This window comes from Ranitomeya variabilis, chromosome 5 (assembly GCF_051348905.1).
Source record: "Ranitomeya variabilis isolate aRanVar5 chromosome 5, aRanVar5.hap1, whole genome shotgun sequence".
Taxonomy (NCBI): Eukaryota; Metazoa; Chordata; class Amphibia; order Anura; family Dendrobatidae; genus Ranitomeya; species Ranitomeya variabilis.
The window spans coordinates 665,888,114-665,913,891 of NC_135236.1; the positions used below are offsets into that span (position 1 = coordinate 665,888,114).

General features: G+C 43.0%; 3 long non-coding RNA genes across 7 annotated transcripts in view; 2 read left to right on the plus strand and 1 right to left on the minus strand.

The window, feature by feature from the left end:
- Positions 1–25,778, plus strand: part of LOC143776850 (uncharacterized) — a 94,553-nt gene that overhangs the window by 45,559 nt on the left and 23,216 nt on the right. The window lies entirely within an intron of this gene.
- LOC143776851 (uncharacterized) overlaps positions 1–25,778 on the minus strand; it is a 76,072-nt gene that overhangs the window by 11,630 nt on the left and 38,664 nt on the right. Inside the window, exons 3-4 of one of the 3 annotated variants that reach the window (XR_013215934.1) lie at positions 23,251–23,493; positions 13,786–14,025 (exon numbers count right to left, since the gene is read on the minus strand). This is a non-coding gene — a long non-coding RNA (uncharacterized LOC143776851). Of the gene's footprint in view, positions 1–13,785; positions 14,026–22,333; positions 23,494–25,778 lie in introns of those variants that run through there. The other 2 variants (XR_013215933.1, XR_013215932.1) reach the window with 2 other exon arrangements.
- On the plus strand, positions 7,257–14,208 carry LOC143776852 (uncharacterized). Its single transcript, XR_013215935.1, has 3 exons — positions 7,257–13,125; positions 13,312–13,677; positions 13,740–14,208. It is a non-coding gene; the product is annotated as an uncharacterized LOC143776852 (long non-coding RNA).

Consider the following 25,778-nt stretch of genomic DNA (forward strand, 5'->3'; position numbering starts at 1 on the left):
AACCAATAGTAGCCTACAAAATGAACACCCTTGGCACAAGAAGAGGGAAGACCCATCTCAGGATTTCTTTATTACCATTCCTCATGGGTGGAGTAAATAAAATTATGACCTTTTCATCCCAAGCTTAGCAAACCAAGTAAGATGCACCTCGCTTTTTCTACCCTGCAAGAGTAAAACAATGGGACCAACAAGAGCGGTCTCTCTTATCTTCCAGGGCCCTATAGTAGCCACATGGTCTGACACTACAACATAACTGGCACAATAATATGTAAGACCCTGCCCAGAATTTATTACCGTTCCTCATGGGCGGAGTAAAAAATGTGCTTCATTCACAAGATTAGGGAACCAGCCTTTTTTTTTTGGGACGCAAGAAATTGGGCCAACATGGACTGGCCGTCTATCTTCAAGGGCCCAATAGTACCCACATGGACAGACACTTTGAAATGAACACCCTCAGATTAAGAAAAGGGAAAACCCTGCTCAAGATTTCTCCATAGCCCTTCCTCATGGGAGGAGTAAACTATGGGTTCTTCCCCACAAATTAAGGCAAGTATTTATATTATACACGGGGTTTGGAAAATAGGGGCCAAATAAGGGGCTTTGTCGTCTTGCTGAAAAATGGTTCTTAAAATGGTGGCATCAACCGGATATAAGGACTCTCACGGACGCCATCTTTAATGCTTTAAAAAAAAAAAAAAAACTATCTAAACCATCTATTTATTTTGTTTTATGAGTGACAGTGAATTAATTTTTTTTTAAAGGAAGACGAAAATGTTGATTAATCCAAGAGATCGAGTCCTTGGGGGTTGGGATTATGGCGGAGGGTAACATTTTTATGACAAGAGTAAATGTTTGGCACAAGAGTGTCGGAAATTGAAAATTGATTTAAAACTTTATTTATTTTTTTTCGGAAGTCGTAACACTTCTTTGGTTTTTTTGCTGTTGTATTACTGTGCATCCGGTAGAAAATTACTATTAAAACAAAACCTTATAGCATGCTGAAAGGAGTGTTTTATGGTGCCTTTAACACTCCGCTTTCCTATGACTTCTGGCGGAAAGGCCCCTATATAAATATACGCGTATATCCACCCCTTGCGCCCCATCTGGAATGTACTGATTTTAGGATAAAAAAAAAAAGCTAGTAAACTTCAGTCCCTGCCACCGAGGACAATAATAATTTATTACGGGGATTTACAATGGTTTCATTAAGTAAATAAATTAAAGTGGATCCGAAAGCCCAAAGAAAGCCCAACGCGGGCCGAGTCAGAGTCATGAGTCACCTCGTACCTTAGGAGGTCAGTTGTTTTTAGTCCAGTGATAAATTTGGATATTAGTTTAGCTAATGCTGTACATTAATGAGGGGGTTATCCAAAAATTCAGCCGAAAATCACAAGAATATGGCGCAAATTCCAATAGAGGATTCTCAGAACTAGCGCCACTCTTGTCAAAAGGTTGTTTCTTGTATTACATTCGTTGGAGAAGGAGCTGTAATACCTGACTCACCCTATGAGTGGTGCTGTTTCTTTTATAGTTTTGACTTCCCAAAATTGTGTGTTACTAAAGCTTCATCTCGGTTTAGGTCCTAGACGACACCCATTCCCCGCCCTGGAGGTTCGTTGTGTCGGCACATAACCGGGGATATATATGAAGGGGGCTGGCTGGTTGCTCATTATATGTGCAAAACCAATTCCCTTCTTTATCTACATATCGGCCATGACAGAGAAGGGGGTTGGCTTAGCTATTAAAATAAGTAATCAGCCAGCCCCCTTTTTAATAAGAAACGCTTTCTTGGCCGCCAGTACCTAGGACCGAGATCAAAATGGGGTCATCTGTGAAACAGAGGTGAGCAAATCGATTCGGAAGACCGTGGTTAGTATTCAGTGGGCACCAGACGGGAGCCTTGTGAACTGACTCCTACCTTCTGGAATCTCCGGTGACTGTACGAGTAACATAATTGTCAAGCCAGGCCTACTAATTAAAAGAGGAGTCAGAGTTCTAGCACGTAGAAGGTGGTCCACAAGGGTTACGTCTGGAAGCGCCGGCCATGGAGTATGGATGTGTTCGCTGGACCAAGATCTTACGAATCGATTGCATAAAAAACACATTTAAGAATACTTTTTTTTTTTTTTAAGTGGACTACCCCTTTAAGGAAATCTGTCAGTACGATCGATCCGCCTAAGCCGTCTATATTGACATGTAGGTCGTAGGAAGCTGAATAAAATGATACCTCGATATCTGTGATCCCTTGTTTTACTCCTGAGAAATTCATATTTTTCTTAATATGCAAATTAGCTGTTAAGATCTATGGGCGGGACATAGATCACCCTGAGAATCTGCCTCCAGAGGTTATTTTAAATGAATGTGGGTGTTACCAGTGTGAGACATGTACATGAGGAGAGCAAAATGTCAGTCATTTCTTGTCTCACACTGGTAACTCTCCCTGGAGGCAGATTATCAGGGAGATCTATGTTCTGCCCATAGATCTTAACAGTTCATTTACATATTAAGAAAAACGTGGATTTCTCAGGTATAAAATATCGGATCGCAGATATCAAGGTATCGATTTATTCATTTTTCTATGACCCACATGCCCATATAGACGGCTTAGGAGGGTATATCCAAATGACAGATACCCTATAAGCTTACAGTCATCTGGAATTCAAGCGAATGCCAACTGTTGGACACAAATCCAAAATTCTGTACTGATGAATGCATTATTAAAATCGGGCCTAAATTTTCTGATGCATTTATAGTTAAGTTCTGATTTTGCTCTGGATTTTTGGCAAATTTAGTCATGAAAAAAGGATGGACTTTAATATAACCCCACACAAAAGCAGGAACTCCCATTCCGGGTTCAAACAGGACTTGATCTGAGAGGTTGGCACATATGCAAATCCCCTGCATTGGCAAAGAGATATGTGCTAACATTCCAGCTGCCTGCAGCCACCACTAGAGGGAGCTCTCTGTATACGACGCATACATTGAACTCCATAGCGACGCAGTATGAAGCGGCTGACTGCAATTAACCATTCTACAGCCTAGAAACCGCCATAACGATGCTGAAGACGATATATAAATGGTTAGATGCGGAAAATATTTGATTTTTAATCCTATTTCGAAGCAATGCTATACATCCGCCTACATAAATAGGGTATACATTCCTTGCGAGTTATTAATTTTGCAAGGTCCGTGCTGTGAACACAATGGGTTCATTCGCTCTCAGGTATTTGTGATTTTTTTTTTTTTTATTATTATTATTTTATTTCGAGGAAGGTGGGGAAAAAAAAAAATGTTACCATTATGAAAAAGCCATATGACACGTTTCGCGGACTGAAAAGCCGAGTATTTAAAGAGGATTGGATTGATTTAAGATTATCCCGGCCCCCGGTGTACATTTTGTATTTTTTTTAATGGGTGTAAACAATGTGTTTGCAAAGTGCTTGCAATTCTAATTAGCGGGGGGAGGTTTGGTATTATGCGAGACATTCATCGCACCTTATGGGAAACAAGAGGCTTTGTTAGCAATGGCTGAGAAATTATAAAAGGCTTCCCATGCTTCACGCCAGCACACAGCTCAATTTAGTATTTTTTGGGGGGGGTTGGGAGGGTCGAAGGGGGGTTTAACCCCTTGTGATTGCCTTCTTTTTAGCAAATTAATTGAAATATAGGGTAATATACTTTGCAGCTGCCCGTCTTGCTATGGGAGCCATTTAACTTTCTTTGTCAATTTTTGCTCATTATTACGACTGTCGGCAGCCAGCTTTCTTAAAGTGCACCTGTCACCTTTACACAGTGCAAAGCCTTTTAAATTACAGCAGATTCAGATGCAAAACCCGCACGTGAGAAATGACTGTAGCTGTGATAAACCCTGGGAAAGTGAGGCGGCTATGGTGGGGTGGGGGGCACAACGAAAGAAGATGACCGATCGGGGAAAAATGATCTGTGCTTCATAAAAAAAAAACCTTTACCCTCTTCTATCTTGACTTAATTTGCGGGAGAGCAGGCGCCCCCCGTTATGTCGGACCATGGTCAAAGATGTAATTGCGATTGGTTGTTAGGTTTTGCCTCCAATATGTTAGCAGCATTCTCAGCCATTGCCAACATTGGTGAGTGTTTTTGCCTCACCTAGAGAGGTGGATCCGCTAAGCCATAGGTATGAGTGAGCAGCACGGACCAGAGGCGCTGATGCAGCATAGCTGGATAGGTTGGGCAGCACGGCATGTGGATGGAGCGTAGTTGGATAGGTCGGATGGCACGGCATGTGGATGGAGCGTAGATAGGTCGGATGGCACGGCATGTGGATGGAGCGTAGTTGGATAGGTCAGATGGCACGGTATGTGGATGCAGAGTAGTTGGATAGGTCGGATGGCACGGCATGTGGATGCAGAGTAGTTGGATAGGTCGGATGGCACGGCATGTGGATGCAGTGTGGTTGGATAGGTCAGATGGCACGGCATGTGGATGCAGCGTAGTTGGATAGGTCGGATGGCACGGCATGTGGATGGAGCGTAGTTGGATAGGTCGGATGGCACGGCATGTGGATGGAGCGTAGTTGGATAGGTCAGATGGCACGGCATGTGGATGCAGCGTAGTTGAATAGGTCGGATGGCACGGCATGTGGATGCAGAGTAGTTGGATAGGTCGGATGGCACAACATGTGGATGCAGAGTAGTTGGATAGGTCGGATGGCACAACATGTGGATGCAGTGTAGTTGCATAGGTCGGATGGCACGGCATGAGGATGCAGTGTAGTAGGTTAGATCGGATGGCACGGCATGTGGATGCAGCGTAGTTGGATAGGTCGGATGGCACGGCATGTGGATGCAGTGTAGTAGGATAGATCGGATGGCACGGCGTGTGGATGCAGCGTAGTTGGATAGGTCGGATGGCACGGCATGAGGATGCAGAGTAGTTGGATAGGTCGGATGGCACAACATGTGGATGCAGTGTAGTTGGATAGGTCGGATGGCACAGCATGTGGATGCAGTGTGTTTGGATAGGTCGGATGGCACGGCACTTGGATGCAGTGTGGTTGGATAGGTCGGATGGCATGGCATGTGGATGCAGCGTAGTTGGATAGGTCGGATGGCATAGCATGTGGATGCAGCATAGTTGGATAGGTTGGGTGGCACGGCATGTGGATGCAGCATGGTTGGATAGGTCGGATGGCACAGCATGTGGATGCAGTGTTTTTGGATAGGTCGGGTGGCACGGCATGTGGATGCAGCATGGTTGGATAAGTCAGATGGCACAGCATGTGGATGCAGCGTAGTTGGATAGATCGGATGGCACGGCATGTGGACGCAGTGTAGTTAGATAGCTCAGATGGCACAGCATGTGGATGCAGCGTAGTAGGATAGATCGGATGGCACGGCATGTGGATGCAGCGTAGTTGGATAGGTCGGATGGCATGGCATGTGGATGCAGTGTAGTTGGATTGTAACAACTCTGCTGGCATCACAGCATGGCCTCGCATCTCTCACACTATCTTACCCACTGCTCCAGGTCATGATGTGCTTTCTGTTTCATGCCAGCTCCATATTCTGTGTCTCTGCTCTCTGCATGCTTCATGGCTGTGTGTATAGGGGGCGGCGCCTGAACTCTCTGGTTCTTATAGGAATAAGGTGCATCTGTCTAATCTGTTCCTGGCCAATTACCAAGAGGCCTCCAGTATTTAGTGCAGCTCCACCCAGTGGTCTGGGCCTGTGCAATGTGTTAGCTCAGTTAGTGTTTAGCTTCTGAGTTTGCCAGGCCTTGCTCTGTGTTACTCCCTCTCTGGAGGCTTTTCTCCGTGTTCTTGCCTTGATCTTGTTGTCCGCCCTCCAGGAGGCAGAATATCCTGGTCCCTGTGTCTTTGTCCTTGTGTCTTGTCTTGTTCCATTTCCTTGTCTGAATTTAGTTTTATCTCAGGTCTCCTTGTCTGTGGCTTCCTTTCCTGCTGTGTCTTTCCTCGTGTTCTCAGTCTGCTTACTCTCCGCACTCTTGTGGCTCTGCCTGCTCTGTACCCTTGCGGCTTTACCTCTGCTCCGCACCTCTGCGGTTCTGCTCCTTTCTACTCTGCTTATCTTCTGCTGCTGCAGTTATCCCTTGCTGCAGCTTCTCTCCACATTCCTTGTGGCTCTGCTCTGCTTTGCTGCAGAAAGCTCTCGCTACAGCTCCTCTCCATATCCCTTGCGGTTCTGCTCTGCTTAGCTTTTGTTGCTACACTATCTCTTGCTGCTCTACCATTCCTATCCGCAGCCTTGCGGTTCTCTTCCTGTGTGAACAGGTCCCAACCTCTTCCTTCATATTTCATATCCGTTCCTGCACCTCCTGTGTGAACAGGTCCCTACCTGTTCCTCCACACTACATACCCATACCTGCACCTCCAGTGTGAACAGGTCCCTACCTGTTCCTCCATACTACATACCCATACCTGCACCTCCAGTGTGAACAGGTCCCTACCTGTTCCTTCATAAACCACATCAACCAGTTCTGTGTTCTCTGCCGTGCCTTCCAATCCAGTGTTCCTGCCAGTCCTGCCGTGCCTTCCAGTCCTGTGTTTCCTGCCGTCCTAGCCAGTCCTGTGTTTCCTGCCATCCCTGCCAGTCCTGTGTTCCTGCCAGCCCTGTGTTCTCTGCCGTGTCTCTGCCAGCCCTGTGTCTCAGCCGTGCCAGCCTACTCATCTGAGTTTCAGCCGTGCTCTTCTACCAGTCCTGCCTGATGCCCACACCAATCCTGGTGTTCCTGTCTCCCAAGTGGGATCAGCAGCCACAGCCAGACATAACCCTGGAGTAGCACCTGGCAGCTGCCTGCTGCACAAGCCTGACCTCACCATCAGGGGCTCCAGCGAAAACCCAGGCAGCTGTCATAGTCACGCCCCTTCCAGGGTAGTCTGGTTTGTGGCACAGTGGGGCCACAAACCCCTCGAGCTCACGCCCACCAGTCAGGGCGTGAGCGTGACATGGATAGGTCGGATGGCACGGCATGTGGATGCAGTGTAGTAGGATAGGTCGGATGGCACGGCATGTGGATGCAGTGTAGTAGGATAGGTCGGATGGCACGGCATGTGGATGCAGCGTAGTAGGATAGGTCAGATGGCACGGCATGTGGATGCAGCGTAGTAGGATAGGTCGGATGACATGGCATGTGGATACAGTGTAGTAGGATAGGTCGGATGACATGGCATGTGGATGCAGTCTAGTAGGATAGGTCGGATGGCACGGCATGTGGATGCAGCGTAGTAGGATAGGTCAGATGGCATGGCATGTGGATGCAGTGTGGTTGGATAGGTCGGATGGCACGGCATGTGGATGCAGTGTAGTAGGATAGGTCGGATGGCACGGCATGTGGATGCAGTGTAGTAGGATAGGTCGGATGGCACGGCATGTGGATGCAGCGTAGTAGGATAGGTCGGATGACATGGCATGTGGATGCAGTGTAGTAGGATAGATCGGATGGCACGGCATGTGGATGCAGTCTAGTAGGATAGGTCGGATGGCACGGCATGTGGATGCAGCTTAGTAGGATAGGTCGGATGACATGGCATGTGGATGCAGTGTAGTAGGATAGATCGGATGGCACGGCATGTGGATGCAGTCTAGTAGGATAGGTCGGATGGCACGGCATGTGGATGCAGCGTAGTAGGATAGGTCGGATGGCACGGCATGTGGATGCAGTCTAGTAGGATAGGTCGGATGGCACGGCATGTGGATGCAGCGTAGTAGGATAGGTCAGATGGCACGGCATGTGGATGCAGTGTAGTAGGATAGATCGGATGGCACGGCATGTGGATGCAGCGTAGTAGGATAGGTCGGATGACATGGCATGTGGATGCAGCGTAGTAGGATAGATCGGATGGCACGGCATGTGGATGCAGTCTAGTAGGATAGGTCGGATGGCACGGCATGTGGATGCAGCGTAGTAGGATAGGTCGGATGACATGGCATGTGGATGCAGTGTAGTAGGATAGATCGGATGGCATGGCATGTGGATGCAGTCTAGTAGGATAGGTCGGATGGCACGGCATGTGGATGCAGCGTAGTAGGATAGGTCAGATGGCACGGCATGTGGATGCAGTGTAGTAGGATAGATCGGATGGCACGGCATGTGGATGCAGCGTAGTAGGATAGATCGGATGGCACGGCATGTGGATGCAGCGTAGTAGGATAGGTCGGATGGCACGGCATGTGGATGCAGTGTAGGAGGATAGATCGGATGGCACGGCATGTGGATGCAGCGTAGTAGGATAGATCGGATGGCACGAAATGTGGATGCAGTGTAGTTGAATAGGTCAGATGGCACGGCATGTGGATGCAGCGTAGTAGGAAAGGTTGGATGGCACGGCATGTGGATGCAGTGTAGTAGGATAGATCGGATGGCACGGCATGTGGATGCAGTGTAGTAGGATAGGTCGGATGGCACGGCATGTGGATACAGCGTAGTTGGATAGGTCGGATGGCACGGCATGTGGATGCAGTGTAGTTGGATATCACAGGCATGTGGATATTAATGTGGTGGATGTGCAAAATAATAGAGTAGTGCAAGTAGACAGGTACCTTGATAAAGCAGAGACAAGCGTGCGGACTGCACTTTTAAACAAGAGTCCTGTAGACAAAGCGGTACCTTGGTGAAGCAGAGCCGAGAGTGCAGACAGCATCTTGGAACAGCAGAGGCGTGAGTCTTGACAGCACACTTTTTTAAGTTTCTCCAATTGAAGCCAGTGATAGAAGAGCTGGTTTTGTCATGTGGCTAGGCTGAATGCAGGCACATGGTAGCAGCATGCTCTTACTACCTGAACACCTTAGAAGGCCTAGATGGACATTTGAGAAATTAAGGGTATGGGTCGTGAATTGAGAGGTCTGTAACAACTTTTCAAAAAATAAGAGGTTTTTTTTGGGTAGTGTCACCTTTAAAACAGCAAAATCCATAGCCATCAAGTATTAGATCCATCGTAACCTCAACCCTCGTCTGCACCGATGAAAAAAAACATCATCTGGATGTTCAAAAACATAATAGAGAGACTTCCTGACAAGCAGGACGGGAAGTCAGAACATCGCTCTCCAGCCAAAAACAAAGCAAAACAAAGAGAGCGTGGACAATAGCTTCACCCGTCTCTTAAAATGGCTGTTATTGAAGCAAAATACCAATTTAGGCCCATATCTGAGCCCTTCAGAGGCTAACACAGAAGGGCCCCATACCAATCAGAAAAGGGCCCTTTATAGTAGACTTTGCCACCTTGGACAAAAGAGGCCGATATCTGTTTCCAATCCCAGTTCCACGACTATTGGGTCAATTTCCATTAAAGGGTTCTTACCACCGAGTAGCAAAAGGGAAAGGACCCTACAAGTGTCCTTTACAAAAAAGGTGCAATAGTAAAAAAGAAATTGCAAATTTGCTTGTTAAAATTTCCAACGACTGTAGACTTATCGATTTGGACTGGACAACCCCTTTAACTTCTATTAAAAGTATTGTTTTTAATTCCTTCCAACATATCAATCCAAAATTCCATAATATTTATTCCCAATCCACCAGGAAGTGCTAAAAAATACTCAGAACCACCCCTTTATATGCAAAACAGCAGAAGCTCCACCCCTGCGGATCCACTAACAAGAAAACCCCTTGATAGACAAGACTATTTGAAAGACAAGCATTTTCACGACGTTGTCCCAGAGATGGGAACCTATCCTCATGGCCGGATTCACTATTGTATTTGCCTCTTATTTTTTTTGTCCAGTTTTTTATATTTTTCGTCTGTTTTTAATTTTTTACCAAATTATTATTTTACAATAAGAAAGGCTAAATACATAAATTTAAAGATCATTTTTTTTTATTTTGCATAAAATTAATTTCAATGATTGATTTTTGGGCAAAAAAATAGTCAGTGCTAAAACACAAAAAGAGAAAAAAAATGGCTTAAAAAGAAAAAAACCCGCAAATGATAAATCGGGTGCAAAAAACCCGCAAATGATAAATTGGGCCCCCAAAAAATGATGATCGACTGCAAAATCCATAAATCCTTTGCCTGTACAAGGACCTCGAGGCAGATGGTTGTGATCCATGAGCCCTTTGTGCAGAGAAGGGGCCTATTATTGTCGTAGAGCGCAGTGTAAACTTATCCTTACATTACCTGCACATTATAACGAGCGCTTCCTTAGTAACGTTCCGCCCGGGGCTCGGCTGTTTGCTTATCTCCTTATTGCGACACGGAAAATGTTTTCCATACAAACACAGGACAAGAATAGAAGCAGCAACTGAGCAACAGACTTAACCCCTTCGGCCCAAAACCTAGCAACTCAGGAGCGGTGGGAATATCACGTAAGGTCATCACCGACAGTACTTTTGTCTACTACCGAAATATATCAAGTGTGATAATAACTTATATGTCAACTTTTACCCTTTTTTTCACTATCAATCACCATTGACTTTGATATATAAGATGGAGGGTGATACATTGGAAGGTAATTTTAGGCTCCTGTTTCGTTTTTGCACCTAGAATACAGAATTTCCTAAAATCTTCCTTAACAGCTCTAGGTTCTAAGCCATTCTAAATAGGTTCCTAGGTGGCCTTAAGTCTTATAAACCTCATAAACCGCCTTTTGTCGTAAGTTCTAGATAGCTCTAGGTGGTCGTACATAGGTTCCTAGGTGGCCTTAATTGTTATAATCCTCCTAGACCGCCTTTTGCTGTAAGTTCTAGGTAGCTATAGGTGGTCATAAATAGGTTCCTAGGTGGCCTTAAATGCTGATATCCTCCTAAACCAACTTTCACTTTAGATTCATAGTCCTAAGTGGTCCTAAATAAGTTTCGAGGTGGCCCTGAATCCTTAAAATCTTCCTCAGCTGACTTTTGAAGTAGGTTCTAGCTATTTGTAAATGGTCCTAGATAGGTTCCTAGGTGGCCTTAAACGCTAAAATCCTCCTAAACTGGCTTTTGAAGTAGGATCTAGCTAGTTCTAAATGGTCCCAAATAGGGTTCAAGGTGGCCTGAAAATACTCCTAAACCAGCTTTAACCATAGAGACTGGATAGTTCTAACTGGTCCTGTATAGGTTTCTAGTTGGCTTTAAATCCTAAAGATGTCCTACACCAGCTTTTGCTATAGGTTCACAGCAGTTCTAGGTAGTCCCAGATAGCTTACTAGGTGGACTTAAATCTTTAAGACCATGTTTGTAAATCCTAAATGTTAAAATCCTCCTCAACTGGCTTCTAGCTAGTTCTAGGTGGACATGTGTAGGTTTCTAGGCGGCTTTAAATCATCCTAAAATCCTCCTAAACAGATGTTTTCCATAAGATTAAAGTAGCTCTAGGTGGTCCTAAATAGGTTCCTATATGGCCTTAAATCCTAAAATCCTTCTCGACCGGAGTTTGTAGTAGGATCTAGCTAGTTCTGGATGGTCCCAGATAGGTTTCAATATGGTCTTAAATACTAAAATCCTCTCCAAACGGCTTTTACCATAGAGCTGGTCCTGTACAGGTTTCTAGGTGGCCGTAAATCCTAAAAAATCTCCTAAACCAGCTTTTGCTATAGGTTCACAGCAGTTCTAAGTAATCCAAGATAACTGTCTAGGTGGACTTAAATCCTAAAGACCATGTTTGTAGGTGGTTGTAGATAGGTTCCTAAGTGGTCTTAAATCCTAATCTCCTCCTAAACCATATTTTCACTCCTAGGTTCTAGCTAGTAGCCAGTTCTGGGTGGTCCTATGTAGGTTCCTAGGTGGCTTATAATCTTAAAATACTTCTAAACCTAATTTTGTCATACGTTTTAGGTTTCTAGGTGGCCTTAAATCCTAAGAACCTTCTACTCCAGCTTTTGCCAAAGGTTCCACCTGGTTCTAGTTGATCCTAGATAGGTTCTTAGGTGGTTTGACCCTGGTGAGGTTATCGATTGACTTTTTTTTCCACGATCAGGGCCCAGGACTTGGTAAATGTTGGCATAATTCCTAAATAGGCAGAGCTCAGGCTTTACTTGCTTCTGTACATAAGTAAATAATCCTGTAATTTACAGCAAAAATTCGGATTACTAGGGCTGATCTGCTTTTCCAGTGAATTTCTACTATTCCGTTCCCTGTCTGTGGTTTACAAAGGCATTTCTGTTTGTTTTACCACTGATGAAGTGTTACAAAGCCCCTAGTAGATGAGAAACTAGGTGACTGAGGGGAGGGGTCTAAAACAAGTCTGTGTGACATGGCGAGGCAGTGTATTGTATATCAAACATATTTCCTATGACAGCTATTCATTGAGTCTGACACTGTGCCTTTCCCAGTGACTTTCGGTGCTTTGTTGTCTAATAAGGTGGGGATCAAAAAATAAGTCTGTGTAACATGGAGAGGAAGTGTATTGTATAGCAGCTATGGTTCCTGCTATTTTTTTCTCTGCCACTTTGCTGTTTATAGTACCTCAGTGCTTTGTTGGTTAACGGGAAAAACAAGTCTGTGTTAAATAATGAAGCAGTGTATTATACAGTTCTAATTACAGCCATTCATAAACACTAAATCTGCGCCATTCTCATTGCTTCAGTGGCTCTCAGCGCTTTGTTGCTTGCGGGTAGGAGACTAAAACAAGTCTGTGTAATATGGAAAGGCAGTGTATTATATAGTTATCATTACTGTTACGGCTATTCATTATCTCTGGCACTGGCTAAAGGGAGGAGTCTAAAACAAGTCTGTGTAACATAGTGAAGCAGTGTATGGTACAGCAAAAAACGACTGCCATGAGAGCTATTCATATGCTCTACATCTGCCCAGTTCTCATTTTCTCAGTGCCTTGTTATTTATGGGTAGGAGACTAAAACAAGTCTTTGTAACATGATGGGGTAGTATACTGTATAGTAAAAAAAAAAAAAATTCCTATCGTCCTTGGGTTCTTTACTCAAATTGTTGTTGTTTAGGCAGAAAGAAAAGATATAAGATGGTATACTTATACAGTGATTATGTCTATATAGCTACTATAGAGGAGATTGCACCCTGTTTGTACTATGACCCATAATCACACCCTTTCAAAAAATACAATTTTGCAAATATAACATTTCGATTCACCGAAGTAATTGGGCCTACTGTCGAACGTGGGTTCATTTTACAAGGGACCAATATAGAACATTTCAGTGCAAGGACTTGGGTTGGCCATTGCAGTGGATACCACAGGTCTAGGTTGGATACCTTCTCACATCATCAGATCTAGGTTGGATACTTCCTCACGTCATCAGGTCTAGGTTGGATACCTCCTCACGTCATCAGGTCTAGGTTGGATACGTCCTCACGTCATCGGGTCTAGGTTGGATACCTCCTCCAGACATCAGGTCTAGGTTGGATACCTCCTCACATCACCGGGTCGAGGTTGGATACCTCCTCACGTCATCGGGTCTAGGTTGGATACCTCCTCACATCATCAGGTCTAGGTTGGATATGTCCTCACATCATCAGGTCTAGGTTGGATATGTCCTCACATCATCAGGTCTAGGTTGGATACGTCCTCACGTCATCGGGTCTAGGTTGGATACCTCCTCCAGACATCAGGTCTAGGTTGGATACCTCCTCACATCATCGGGTCGAGGTTGGATACCTCCTCACGTCATCGGGACTAGGTTGGATACATCCTCACATCATCAGGTCTGGATTGGATATGTCCTCACGTCATCGGGTCTAGGTTGGATACCTCCTCACGTCATCAGGTCTAGGTTGGATACCTCCTCACATCATCAGGTCTAGGTTGGATACGTCCTCACGTCATCGGGTCTAGGTTGGATACCTCCTCCAGACATCAGGTCTAGGTTGGATACTTCCTCACATCATCGGGTCTAAGTTGGATACCTCCTCACGTCATCAGGTCTAGGTTGGATACCTCCTCACGTCATCAGGTCTAGGTTGGATACTTCCTCACGTCATCGGGTCTAAGTTGGATACCTCTTCACGTCATCAGGTCTAGGTTGGATACCTCCTCACGTCATCGGGTCTAAGTTGGATACGTCCTCACGTCATCAGGTCTAGGTTGGATACCTCCTCACGTCATCAGGTCTAAGTTGGATACCTCCTCACGTCATCGGGTCTTCCCTGGAAAGTAGAAGATTTATGCTAAAATATGCTAATGACTTTACAAGACAACATATGTACTCGTGGGGGTGTTGAAGATTTGTAAAAGGGACTCATTGTGTCTCATTGTGCTCAATGTTATTGAGTTGCTTCACTCTTATTAACGTTGGCTGCGCCTTCTGTTGGCACCAGGTAGTCACTTGTAAAAAAAAAAATTTAATTACCGTATATTTTTAAAAAATTGCTCATTTTCTGTTATTAACCAAGGATGCCCTGTTCTGTTGACAGGCTAATTATTGTGGGGTATTTTTAAAGTTTTTTGCAGCTTTCTACAGGTCACACAGTTTTACAATGTATAAAAACCGTAGGATAATAATAACTCTCAGCTAAAAAAGAGAATACTGCTTTACGCGATAGTCAGGTACTTTCTGCAGCATAGGCAGCAAACCAAAAATTCTAACCTGCTGGATTTTTCTCTGCGTGTTCTTTGTCACATGAATTTGTTTGAGATTGTCAAATGAGAAATATTAATATGTAGTCTGTCCTGTGACGATCCAAGACCGTCATATGACCAGGATACATTTATGTACACAGCAAGTATTGAAATGAAAGCTGGAAGTCATTGATACAGAAAATATCTAAAAAAGAAAAAAAAAAAAAGTTTTCATTATATAAAGGAAAATTATTAAGAGCTAAACCCGGAATACTGCTATAAGCGAGGCAGGTACTTTCTGCAGCATGGACAGAACTTTAATGAAGTGTATCTCTGGACCTGCTGCATAGTCTGTAAGACGAGCAGTTTCTGTTCAGATCTTCCCAGCTACAGCCTGGAGCGCAGTCCGCAGCTATTCATTAACTCTGACTCCGTGCCGTTCTCAGTGCCTCTTGCAGCCGCACCAGGGGTTGTTTAAGGACAAAGGGGATTTGCATAGTTTCTGCTGTGACTGCTGAACAGCAGATATAAACATGTTCTTCCGTAACCAGTATAAATAGGTTGTTTGTCCCTTTTCGACAGAGATCTCTCGATAACCTTTTGCTACAGCGGTGCACCGGGTCTAAATTATAGGCTTTTTATTTACGTGCAAAACCGGAGAGACTTTATCTTGTATGGAAACGAGAACTTTCTTCGCAGTTTCTAGTAGCCCCAGAGACTCGATTTCCTCCCGCTACAAACCCAGTGACCTTAAAAAATAACAGGCGCCAACATCAACTCTGGGGACTTATTTTGATTGTTTCGCATGCCGTAAATGCTAATTAATACAAACAATGAGGTAGGAATCCATAATATAGGATTTTAGCCCCCCGCTGAGTTTAGAAGACGCAACGATGGCTGAAAAAAAAATGTCACCGGGTCTGTACTGCTTTACGAATGGAAGGGAAACCATCAGCAACGGAAAAGTCATAGGTAGCCGTCATCGGGTCCAGGGTTGGATATCTCCTCACATCATCGGGTCTAGGTTGGATACCTCCTCATGTCATCGGGTCTAGGTTGGATACCTCCTCACGTCATCGGGTCTAGGTTGGATACCTCCTCACGTCATCGGGTCTAGGTTGGATACCTCCTCACGTCATCGGGTCTAGGCTGGATACCTCATGTCATCGGGTCTAGGTTGGATACTTCCTCATGTCATCGGGTCTAGGTTGGATACCTCCTCACGTCATTGGGTCTAGGTTGGATACTTCCTCACGTCATCAGGTCTAGGTTGGATACCTCACGTCATAAGGTCTAGGTTGGATACTTCCTCGGGTCTAGGTTGGATACCTCCTCACGTCATCGGGTCTAGGTTGGATACCTCCTCACGTCATCGGGTCTAGGTTGGATACCTCCTCACGTCATCAGGTCTAGGTTGGAACCTCATGTCATCAGGTCTAGGTTGGATACTTCCTCACGTCATCAGGTCTAGGTTGGATACCTCCTTAAGTCATCAGGTCTAGGTTGGATACTTCCTCACGTCATTGGGTCTAAGTTGGATACCTCCTCATGTCATCGGGTCTAGGTTGGATACTTCCTCACGACATCAGGTCTAGGTTGGATACCTCCTCACATCATCGGGTCTAAGTTGGATACCTCCTCACATCATCAGGTCTAGGTTGGATACCTCCTCACATCATCGGGTCTAGGTTGGATACCTCCTCATGTCATCGGGTCTAGGTTGGATACCTCCTCATGTCATCGGGTCTAGGTTGGATACCTCCTCATGTCATCGGGTCTAGGTTGGATACCTCCTCACATCATCAGGTCTAGGTTGGATACCTCCTCACGTCATCGGGTCTAGGTTGGATACTTCCTCACGTCATTGGGTCTAGGTTGGATACCTCCCTTATTTAAACGGCCGCCATATTATAAGGGATTAAACGGGTGTCCACTTCCCCCCCCTCAAAAAAAAGGTGGCAAGCCTGTCCGATGATTGCGTTTGGATTGAAAAGTCCCATTGAAGTAAATAAGGCTGAGCCGCAATACCAGATACATCCTTAGGACAGGTGTGGCGCTGTTTTGATTTTTTAAAAATCCATGGATCAAGAAAATTCGTATTAAATCCTACCGTTCCAGTAGGCTACGTTCACCTGGAACTTTTTTTGGAGGTGGAAGAAATCTGATGGGCTATTCAAGAGGAATCCAATTCAGAAAACGTCCCTTTTTTTTGGGGGGGAGGGGGATGTATAGGATTTTTTTTTGTTATGTGAAACATTTCCTGAAGAGTTTTTTTGTTGTAGTCTTTTGACTTGTTTAGAGCGGATTGAACGAGGACACGTCAACTGTCTACCCTCGAAAAACACAAAAGGGACCGAGTGACATTTTGACGTCTTTGTATGAATTGAAAAGCGGCTGTACCCAGCGTGCAGTGCAGTCCCCCTCTGCGCGCAGTACATCACTTCTTGTTTATACTTGCATGACACTGATGGAGAGACGGCAAACCCTTATATATCCTGTTCAGATGCCACAAGTCTCAAACCACAAGGGCTTGTGTGCAAAGTCCTTCAGATAAGTGGATTTTTTAAATTCTCATACCCCCCCCACTACTATTTTTTTTAGAAAGCCGGTAAAAAGATTAACCTTTTCATGCAAAATTAAAGATTGCTTAAGTTTTTGTTTTTTTTCATCTGATTGGTGGCGGTTCGACGCTATGCACCCCCAGGGGCAGCGCTGTGTAGTGGCCATTCTCGGTACTGCAATAAAAAGTGGATGGCGCTGTACTGTTGCGATTTCATGCACCGAGTTGCAGACGGCTGCTGATCCGTAGGTGTGCCAGATGTTGGCCCTCCAGCGATTTGATAGAATAGGTCATCATATCTTAACCCTGAATAACTCCTTTAAGCATGGTTTTTCTCGGTTAGAATTTGATATTAACCTATTTAATCGGCAATTTCTGCACTCTCTCGGAATGGGATGGGTTGAAAAGTCCTTCGAGAAGGGATTCGGCATTAAAAGGGGTTGTCCGGTGCTTTAATATTGATTGTTACTTCCGCCGCCCCCTCTGGTTAGCTGTTCTCAGTGCCAGCGGTGACTGAATGCGATCAGTTGTGGAGCTGCACAGCACAGCTCCGTCACCTGCATTGTGACCGCGGCCGGGTATTGCACATCCAGGTACCGACAGCATTGGGAACAGCTGAACGGCAGTGGTGCCAGGTGTCGCACCCCCAACAATCTGGTATTAATGACTTATCCTAAGTATAAGCCATCAATATACTGGACAACCCCTTTAATACAGGAGGTCCTCCTTTCAGGATCCTCATTTGTTGGATAGAGTGAAGAGTGATTACAAAGAGCGTTTCTTGCTCGGGAGGTCCTGACCTGTCCTGCATTACACAGACAGTCCAAAGATTTGGGTGGGTATGGTGTAATTCCTCAGTTTTCCTGCGGGGTCACTGTGGGAAACTTGAACACTCACCGATAGATCTCCCCAAAGAATGTAGCTGAGGACTTCCTGGTAGGGGAACACTTTGCAATCTACTTATTGGCAGATGACCCTACGAACTGATAGGGATTGTCCAAAAAGTAAAAATTAGGAGACCAGTTAGAGAGCTTTACTTGGCACTAAGATTTCATATGCATCCACAGTGCCACGGAGGAGATCCCCTGCAAATCTGTTCTAAGTCACAAGTAAAACTTTATTTTCACCCAGATACAAAATAGGCTGCAGCCTATGGCGAACCCTGTCCATTTCCTAACCCTGAAGGCCAGGAGGTCCCAGTAGGGTGAAAAACAAGTGGCCACCCCTTGGTGACCTGTCTGCTCTGGTGCCTACATAGGTGATGACCAAGCTTCGAAATTTAGGATAGCATTCTAGATCTGGAGATGGATCCATAAAACTTGGGGTCAGGGGTTGCATGGGGTTAAGGAAACTAAGAGCCCCAAATCACCACCTCCCTAGACCATCAGTAGGGACATATGACAAGACCATGATGAAAAATGCTAGGGTGGGAATGCAACAGATTGTGAGGAATTAAGTGGTTAGCATTTTTGAAGGTGGTGAAAACCCTGTTGGGGTTCCCTTAATTAGGACTGACCTATAGTAATATCTTATAGCTTATGAGCAAAATGCTAACACTTTTCCAAACAGCGCCTCTCATATGTCTAGGCTGTGTCTGGTATTACAGCTCCGTCCCCACCACTTTATAGGGGTTGACCAATGGGTAAGAAATATTTTTCAAAGGTCTCAGGCTGTAGTAAGCTGACAGCCCACTGCATATTGTGTCCTTCATTGGCTTCTTACTTTACAGAGCAGAGGCATATTATAAAGATTATGTTATAACTTCTCAGTAATATGTCAGACATATCAGTAATATGTCATTTGATGGGTGTAATTGCCGCTGTTCTCCTGAATCCGGCGATGTCTTTCTTTTATTCCTACGCCTCTCCATTCCTGAGATATGACTAGTTTAGTGTTGTTAGCCAATTAGGCGTGATCCTCAATTCTCTCTGGGCGTCTTCTTGCGCATTACGCCCAATTGGCTAACAAGACTAGATTTATATTCAGGGAAGAAAGGGCTATATCTCAGGAACCGAGAGGCGCAGGAAGGAAAGAAAAACAACACCGGACTCAGGAGAACAGCGGCATTTGCACCGGATGAAAATAAAAATGACATATTTACATCAAGTGAAAGACCTTCTGTCAGGCCAGGGTAGTATGGCGGTATTATTCTTTATGATAGCTGTACTTTTCAACCATGTCACATAGCAGTGTGATATGGTATAATGTGGGGGTGTTGCATGACAAAGCAAGTCTGTTTCGTGATCACTTGATTTCGGGTCTGTGCTCCACCCAACCAGTATCAGGGAAAAAAAATGCAAATTACGTGTCTGGAATAAATTAATGTTTTACATTTGAAACCTCGAGTGCACGGGTTTGCCTATAAGGGGTTAATCTTTTCACTGACACCCGGCATGTTTAGCGCTATGTAATGGAAATAACCCAGGTGCGCTGCAAATGTTCAGCCATTCTTTATGAGAAAAAAAAAAAAAGAAAGCGCCTCTAGGTACAGTAACCTGGCCTCTAGAATAGTATCGCACGGTCTGTTAACCTCGTGCTGCACCCCGCTTCGACACCCAGACAGTTATATACCCATACACGAGCAAATCTGTCTATATACAAAGAGGTGGAGGAACGCCTCATGGCCGTATGGTTCACATTACCCTATATATATATATATATATATATATATATATATATATATATATATATATATATTTGCCTCCCCACTGTTCCTTTTCAGGTGCCTATTCTACCTACAGAGGTGGGACTTTGAATAAAAAGGTGGTTCTATATATTGCTTTTTGGCATTCCCTGGTGGAACAAAGCCGATACTCCGAGACAACCTGTCACTTGCCATGAATATGTCATTTTTTTACCTGGTGTAAATGCCGCTGTTCTCCTGAATCCGGCGCTGTTTTTCTTTTGTTCCTGCGCCTCTCCGTTCCTGAGATATGGCCTCCTCTTCTTTATATGTAATCCTAATCTTGTTAGCCAAGTGGGCGTGATCCTTAACTGTTCTCAACGGATGTTTTCTTTGCGGACTACACCCCTTTGACTAAAAATTCGACATTTATATACAAGGAAGAAGGGGTCGTATCTCAGGAACAAAGAGGCGCAGGAAGAAAAGAAAAACATCGCCGGATTCAAGAGAACAGCGGCATTTACACCAGGGGAACAAAAACCATATTTATGGCAAGTGACATACATCATAAAAATACACACCTCCCCACAGTCCTTTTTTTCATGGAACTACCCTACCAACAGAGCCGACACAGATCCAAGTAGTGGTTTTATATTGGCATTCTGTGGTGGAAGAAAGCTAATGCTCAAAGAGGTCATGGTCACTTGCCATAAATATGTAAATTGTTTGTTACCTGGTGTAAATGCCGCTGTTCTCCTGAATCCGGCGATGTCTTTCTTTTGTTCCTGCGCCTCTCCGTTCCTGAGATATGGCCCCTTCTTCCCTGTATGCAATTCTGTTAACTAAGTGGGCGTGGTCATCAACTTTTCTCTGGGGGAGTGTCTTCATGAGGACCACACCCACTTGGATAACAAGACTAGTATTTTATTCCAAGAAGAAACGGCTGTATCTCCGCAACGGAGAGGCGCGGAAACAAAAGAAAAACATCGCCGGATTCAGGAGAACAGCGGCATTTACACCAGATAAAAAAAAAATAAACACAAACATCAAAATATATATATATGAATATATTTCTGGCAAAACTGTAGAACTGTTTTAGCTGCTTTAGACACAAAGAAGAGATTGTGAGTGATCTACGAATCCCTATGTCATGCAGTAGGCAATGGCAGGTACTGGTCCTTCCTTACAGAGATCCAGCTGGCGGGGGAGAGTTATGAGAAATGCACCATGGGAAAAAAAAAGTATGCAAATGATCTCTCTTCTACAAGAAAGAAAACGGTCCCTGTAGTACCACCTATAGGTAGCTACCCTGTAAGTTAATGCCCTATTTATTAAAAAGGCTTGAAACACAACTAGGGCTATCAGCCAAATGGGTGTGGCTTGTACACCTAGTCATGTTTGTGAGCTGCACCCACATTCAGTGCAGAATAATAAATTGTACGGTTCTCTATACGCAGCTGTCTGTCCGTCCCACCGACGTCACTATCTCTATCCTCACTCCCCTGACCATTAAAGGGGTCCATTTTGGATTTTTTAAGCTTTCGACATGTATCATAAGGGGTTAAAATGTTCCTTGCTGACATCAGATAAAGGAGATAAAGCAGATACTGCGATATGTAACCGCCTGACGACCAGAGCACTTTGGGGCTTCCTTACATATGTGATGGTTCAACAACTCCTACTTTTTGATTATCATTATTATTATTATTATTATTATTATTATTATTATTATTTCAAGGGCTACCCAAATTATTTTTGTGGCCATTTTATTACAAACATTTTTTTATTAGACCACGGCAATAGAACAGATTTTTACAACATATATATATATATATATATATATATATATATATATATATTTTACTTTTGATTCCGTAAATTTACACTAAAAGCATTTAATTTTGTCCGGCAGTGTTATAGCGTTATATATATATATATATATATATATATATATATATATATATATATATATATATATATATAATACATATACATATATAAATATACATATATAAAAAAAATATAAATAAGTAATAAATAAATAGATAATATAAATAAAACATAAATATACATATATAAATATACACATATAAAATACATACATACATATATATATATATATATATATATATATATATACACAGTATATACACACACACACGCACGAGATACACGCATTTATATAAAAATGTTATACATATATACAGTGTATGTATATATATATATATATATATATATATATATATATATATAGTATTTATACACACACACACACACACATTTATATATATACGCATACACTGTATATAAAAAAACAACAATTACACCATTTTTTTTAGTGTTTATGACATTCAGTTTGCAGTCACAATGACCCGGTACAATGATTCTTCCAGACACTATTATTACTATAGTATATTTTAAATTTGTTTTTAAGTGATGAGAAAAAGTCAAATTGGAGTAGAATTGTAAAAAAAAAAGGAAAAAAAAAACAGCAATTCTGCCATTGATTTTGTTTTTTAGTTTTTACAACATTCACTTTGCGGTTAAAATGACCTAGTAAAATGATTCTTCCAGGCAGAATGATTATTTGTGTTTTATTTATTTTTTTGGAAGTGTTGGAAGAAAATGAATAATTTTCTAAAAAAAAAAAAAAATTGGTTTGTGTCACCATTTTCCGAGACCTGTAACTTTTTTTTTTTTTTTTTTTTTTTTAAGTTTTCCATCAATGGAGTGGAGCTGAGCGATGTCTTGCTTTTGTTTAGTTTTTTGTGTGGTGAGGTATAGGTTTTTTATGTTACCGTATGATTTTTTTATTTCATTTTTTATTGCATTTTTTGTCAAAAATTTTGAAAAGAGCAATTCTGGATTTTCTATCTTTTTTCTTTGTGTGGGGAAATTATGGGTGACTAACTTTTGCATATTTTTTTTAAACTTCTACAACTTTTATTTTATACTTTTTTTTCCTTTATTTTTATATCAGGTGGGTAACAAACTTTTGTGTATTTTTTTTATATATTTTACCACCTTGTTTATTTTTTTTTTCTTTATTTTTATATTGGATAATAGATGGGCGACTCAAACTTTTGTGTGTTTTTTAAAAATACTTTTACAAACTTTTTTTAATACTTTTTTTTACCCTTAGTTTTCATATTGGGGAAATGTTTGGTGACTCAAACTTTTTTTGTATTTTTAATATTTTTTTTTCCTTAAAGAACCTGCTATTGTTGATCGCTTGTACCATTTATCGTAATATATGAGTACTGTAGTATGTATTGGTCAGAAATTGGCAGCAGCAGTTAAGTGGTTAATCAGCAGCGATCAGAGCCAACTCTGATCTCTGCTGTTAAGGGCAAGAGCCGGCTCTATGACACTTTATTATTGTTCAGCAGTTGTTCTGTTTTATGCATCTTTTATATCAACTGGTGATGTTTGTGCTTTTTAGCATCTTTTTTAGTTTTCAGCAGCAATTAAAGGGTTAATCACAGAAAATCTCGGAACGCTGAAACCTTTCATTTCTTTTGCTTTGTTGATTCGAAAGAGTTAATAAAAAAAAAAACTATTATCGTAGCTCCTTAATACCAGCCACACCGAGAAAAGTTACCCTTGGCACGGGTACAGTTAAAAACTCACCCAGCGTGTCTTATCGTTTTTCGTGAGCCTCTGCCAATCCTCCAGAGAGCGAGGCAGCTACAAAATGTCCGTCGCTGCTCATCCGCCATCTTGTCGATGGATTTCTATTCCGTTTTTTTTTTTTGCTCGTTGTTGTTTTCAGCCCGGACGGCAGCGTCGGCAATGTCTGAGAAAGTAAACGGGCTCGGATTTAGAACCTTCCTGTTTTAGTTCGCCGGACGATGGACGATTGTTGCTGACTGACTGCGCAGAAAAAAAAAAACAGAAGAAGAAGAAAGAAGAAAGAAGAAAAGCTTACAGGCGTTTGGATGGAAACCAATGTCTGCATTCGACAAGATGACCTTGGGGCGCTGCCATTAACTGTTCTCTGGCTACAACCCGGGTAGCTGTGCTGACAGCCACGGCACTGCGACCCGACCAACCGTGTGCCACTCACTGCCGGCGACCCCCTCCCTGCACGCAAGGGGTTAACTGAGCAAACCGGCCGCAGGGGGAACATACCCCCGATGATTGTATTTATTAATATAATCATATTACAAGGCTATATATGGATGGAGTTATACATTCATCAGCAATAGTCACAGAATAAGAGGGAGAGGTTATTAGATTGTTAGATCCCTTATATACTGTCTCATCTATTATCTATCATCTATCTATTATCTATCATCTATTATCTATCTATTAATTATCTATCATCTATCTATTAATTATATATTTATTATCTATATATTAATTATCTATTATTCATCATCTATCTATTAATTATCTATCATCTATTAATTATCTATCTATTTATATATTAATTATCTATTATCTATCTATCTATAATCTATCTATTAATTATCTATCATCTATCTATTATCAATTTATTATCTATTTTTTATCTATTATCTAGCTATTAATTATCTATCTATTATCTGTCTATAATCTATTATCTATCTATCTATCATCCATCTATTATCCATATATCTATTATCTATTTTCTGTTTTAATAGATTTTTATTTATTTTTTCAAAAAGAAAAAAAACAACTTTTTTTTAACAACAGTAACAATGTGGCATATCACTTCTATCTATTATCTATCTATCCATTACCTATCTATTATCTAACTATTATCTATCTATTATCTAACTATTATCTATCTATTATCTATCTATTATCTAGGTAGAGCCTTGAGTTAAGAGATTAGCGTGGATCCCACTCAGTGACTACAGCTGATCACCAGAATGGGGGACTTGTGCACCCCTTTCTCCAATGGAGGCGAGACCACTCCCAGGAGGAGCTGAAAGGAGCATCTGGTCGCGCATGCGTGGTTCTGTTCTATACTTATTGTACTTAAGAGAGCGCTTTGAATTGCTAGATTAGTGTAGGTCCCTCCATTGTATCACCAGAGGGACTAGTGTACCCGTCTCCCATGGTAGACCACGCCCAGGAGGAGTTGGAAGGAGCAGCTTGTCGTGCAGGTAGCGTGCCGCTCAATGCTAAGCCTGTGGCACTGGAGAGCACTCTTTAAATTACTAAATTGGTGTGAATCTCCTCCGTGATTGCCAGAATGGGGGACTTGGATCCTATTTTCTCCTGTGGTGGCAAGAACGCATCCAAGAGGAGAAGAATGGAGAAGCAGCTGGTCATGCATGCGCCATGCCATTCCATTTTAAGACTATGTCAACGAAGATAGCTCACTGAATTACAACATTGATGTGTCTCCCGCTCCAGTAACGTCAACAGATCGACAAAATGGGAGACCTGTGTCCTCCATTCTACAATGGTTGACGAGACACAGCCAAGAAAACTTGTATAAAACAGCAGGTTGCGCATGCGCCCTGCCATTCAACTCCAAGTCTATGGCCCTGAAGACAGTGCTTCGACATCATGTGGTCATCAGGGGAATTTGTGTCCCACTTTCTTTGATGGCTGCAAGACCGTGATCAATGGATTGCCAGAATGGGGAACCTATGTACCCCCTTTTCACGTAGTGGCAAGACCGCACCCAGCAGGAGCTGAACAAAGCAGCTGGTTGCGCACGCATGGTGCTGTTCTTTTCTTAGCCTATGGCACTGAAGACAGTGCATTTAATTGCTATATTGGTGTGGATCCCACCACTGGAACACCAGTGGATCGCCAGAATTGGGAACTTATGTCCCCCCTTTTCTTGTGGAGGCAAGACCCAAACCAAGGAGGAGTTCAATACAGCTCCTTGTTGCGCATGCACCGTGCCATTCTATTCTAAGCCTATGGCACTGGAAAGAGAGCATTAAATTGCTATATTGGTGTATTCTTGATCACAAGAATGGAGAACTTATGTGCCCCTTTTTTGCGGGTCTAGTGCAGCTTGTTGCGCATGCGCCATGTCATTCTGTTCTACGCCTATGGCACTGGAAAGAGTGCATTATATTGCTATATTGGTGTGGATCCCATCAGTAGATTGCCAGAGTTGAAAACTCATGTCCCCCTTTTTTGTGGTGGCAAGACCCCACCCATGAGGAGCTGAATAGTGCAGCTTGTTGCGCATGTGCTGTGTTATTCTA